This window comes from Microtus ochrogaster, chromosome 18 (assembly GCF_000317375.1).
Source record: "Microtus ochrogaster isolate Prairie Vole_2 chromosome 18, MicOch1.0, whole genome shotgun sequence".
In the NCBI taxonomy this organism is placed as follows: Eukaryota; Metazoa; Chordata; class Mammalia; order Rodentia; family Cricetidae; genus Microtus; species Microtus ochrogaster.
In genome coordinates, this window is record NC_022020.1 from 25,792,420 (window position 1) to 25,796,452 (window position 4,033).

Genomic DNA, 4,033 nt, shown 5'->3' on the forward strand with positions numbered 1-4,033 from the left:
CAAATGAGGAACAGAAGGAGGGAGAACATGAGCAAGGAAGTCAAGCTACACAGCAATGAAAAAGGCAAATTAGGGCAGTTTAGGTTCTTGGTGAAATGTGGAGTTTAGTCATCATTCATATATTTTTTAAAAAGCAATAAATAATCATGAAAGTCAGTGAGCCACACACACAGAAGACCTGAAAGTAGGGAGGAGACCTGTTGGGAAGAAGGGCTTTGTCTGGAGGGGGTAAGAGAGGAGATTTGAGGTGTAGGAAAGGGAAACCTCTTCAGGGTCTGTAAGAAGCAGAGCCTACTTGAGCATCTCACAGGAAAGATGCTCGGCACAAGATCCAGGAGAGGAAAAATATTAAAGAAACCATTTGAAGACATATATTCCTATTAAAGGAGCATCTATAAAGCCAAGAACTGACTTGTGAGCATTAGTCACGAAATCAAAGACAATGTCTTTAAATTCCTGGGGGAAAGTATTCCCAAGTATAACTCTAGCACACAGAGCCTTCAGAGTTGAAACTTCTCAGCAAAGACTGGGAGAAATCATTGACTCACATGGCACCAAGAGAAACACTTTTAATGGATTAAGTAGGCAGAAGGAAACAATCCCAAATAAATTGCAGACTTGTGTCAGGAGGTAAAAAGTAGCAGGAAAGGTTACAAGTGAATATTGACCAGGTGTTGGCTCTATAGAACAAGAACAGTGGTGTCTTAAGATAATACAGAGCAGAGAAAAAGATGTACAGAAAAATGAGAGAAAGCAGGAAAAGCTTTAAAAATGAAGAGAGAGAGCTGGTCTTGGAGGCACCCTCCTTCAATCTCAACACTTAGGAGGCAGAGGCAGATGGATCACTGAGTTGGAGGCTAGCCTGTTGTTCACAGTGAGTACCAGGCCAGCTAGGACTATATAGTGAGACCCGACTCAAAAAATTGGTTTTCTAAGCCAATTATATAATAGTCTTACTCCTTTTACTTATCATCAATTCATGAGCATGTTTTGTATAATTTAGGTTTTGGGAGCCTTTTATGATTTTTCTCTTTCTTTGAAATATCCTTCTGTTCACACAGCTACGTTGCATAATTTTTTATTTTTATGGTTTCAGTTGGCTTTAAGGGTATTTTATTTGGAAATTAAGTGTACTTTTAGAAAAAAATAAACAGTTCCTTATTTGACTTTTTCATTTTCTCCCTTATCTTTATAATTTCTTTCTGGAAACTTTATTTTCTGAGATTCTCATTCCATTCTCTGTGTCCCTTGACTTCATATGTTTATTTCTCCTTGCTGTGCTAGCAGTTATTTTAGTGTCATCTCAGCTCATGCCGAGTCTCTCAGTCAACAAAGATGTACAAGCATCTAAGAGTTAGTTTATAAAGTTTGTTTCAAAGATAATTTATTTCTAGCTTCATTATTTTTAACAGTTAAGGACCTCACATGATTTTTATATTTACCTTGGGATGGAGTTTTCATCTCTCAGTTCTCCCTTGGTTCCTTTAGATATGAAGCATGGAGATGACCACATTGTCATGATGGAGAAGTCATATATACATGCACACCTACATAATCTACATGTACAGCTTCATCAGATAAATCACACCATGTAGTGCATCTACTTTCTGGTTATCACAGGTTTAATGTGTGGAATTACTATTGCTAACCTTGGCTGCTCCCTTCTTTACTTTGCTGAGAAGTCTTAGGTCAATGAGAACAGATTCATGAGAAAGCCACCTTTTCCAATGATTTTTTTCTCATACAATGGCTGGTGTGACAACCTTTCTTTTCCTGCCTGCCATTTTTGCCCCCCCCCTCTTTTTTTCTTTTTTCCTCAATCCTCTCTTTCTATCTCACTTGTACTAAATATTTAGAGTCCAGAGGCACATTACATAAGAATGGTAAGTATGTTGAATGTGTGCAGGATATTTGGTAAAATATAAAATTTGACTGTATTCAGTTGGTGAAATGATGTGAACTAGTGGGTCATGGCCTTCCTAGATTACATTGTCATATCTGTCATACAAGTTTATCTATTTTGTTTTTGTTAATCTTTACTAAATCAAGCCATCAAATTTATAAGGAACAATGTTGTTGCATTTGACAATTTATAAAAAATCCCATTTCGAATTCAAAAACTGAAGAAAACATAAAATCTGATCTGTCGCATCTATTAGATAAGATATTATAAAAGTCCATTTCAAATGTTGAATTATTAAAAATGAACATATGAGGACTAACACAAATGTTTAAACTTGTTAAAATAGCATATCACAAATCAGCTAGGTGCCAGCAACTCTGAATAGATTATGATATCCAAATTTCAAAAGGACACTGTAAGATAGAAATTACACAACAACCTCTTCTATATATATACATGGTCATGCTAATTTTTTTAACAAAAAGACAATCAAAATTCAGAGATGTGTGAGAAGAAATCAAATGATGACATCACCCATTAATCTGTATAATGCAAAGCTGTTTAGCATGTGAAATCTGATTACTGCAACTCATCATAGCAAGAGGTCAAGGAGAAAAGCAACATAATCACAATGGATACAGAAAAATTACTCAACAAAATACAGCACATATTAATGGGCAAAACGATAGCAAAAGAATACAGAAGGGAACTTTTGAGTATGTTCAAAAGTATACAGTAGCCAAACATGGTAACACATATTTAATTCAAGCACGCAGGAGGCAGAGGCAGGCGGATCTCTGTGAGTTCAAAGCCATTCTCCATAGTGAATTTCAGAACAGCCCAAGCTACACATAATGACACCCATAATGATACCTAAACAAATATATATGTGTATAATAAATATTACTAAAAACAAACTTTTAAAAATCTTCTGCTGGAAATCAACAATGACACAAGGATGCCTACCCTGGCTACTAACAAGATTTTATGACCAGTTTCAGCCAGAGAAACAAGGCAAAGAAGAAGAAAAAGGCACAGCAGAAGGAATAAAATTATATTTTAAGTGACGAAATTATGTGATTAAAATCATGAAAATTCTGCTATCAGAAGTAAACATCAGCATAAATAATATAAGAGGCCACACCCAAGTGGGTGGGTAACTTAAAGGCTACTGGCAGTAGGAATTCCTGCAGCACAGAAGTGATAAAGCAAGCCAGGAATGCCGGCAGATGTGAGATCAGCTCTGTTTATAAGAAGAAAAACTGAAATAGCATTTAAAATGGCTTCCAAATATATAAACACCAAGAAACAAATCTCCTAGGGAATTATAAAGTGGGAAGATAAAAAATTATTGAGATCTGACAAAAAATATATAAAGATCTAAATAAATGGAGGAATGCACAATAATCTATTGGAAAGACTCAGCTGCTAAAATATTGTTTATCTTTTGAAGAATCAATAAATCATAAAACCTTATGCAGAATTTCAGCAATCTTCTTTGCCTATTTGATGGACTTTTTTGTATACAAATACAGAGAAAATAATTAAAAATCTTGACCCAAAATAATGATTTGTGGAAGAAATAATTGGTGATGCACACTTTATTAAAAATTAGATTTTATGCTCTGTGAAAGAGTCTACCAAAAAGTGTCAAAGATCAGGAGAAAATGCTGCCAAATGCTGCACAAATACAGACTTTAAAGACTCAACATTAAGAAAACATGCCTACATAATGCCAAGGATACTAACACTTACCAAACAAAACTCTGAGATGGTGTGATGGCTATTCTTGGTTGTCAACTTGACTACAGCTGAAATTAACTAAAACCCCCAAATGGGACACACCTGTGAAAGATTCTGCTTACTTTGAAGTGGAAAGATCCACTTCTAAACATATCTTCAAGGTGGGTAGACACGCCTTTAGTCCAGTTCTTTCAGTGTGAGAAGATTCATCTCTAATCTGGGCTGCACCTTCTGCTGGGAGCCTTTATAATTGTGGTTCTCAGCCTTTTGGTTGTGATCCATTAAGGAGGATTGATGTGGGAGTGATTTCTTATTAATAAAGAAACTGCCTAGGCCCATTTCATAGGCCAACCCTTAGGTAGGCGGAGAAAACAGAACAGGATGCTG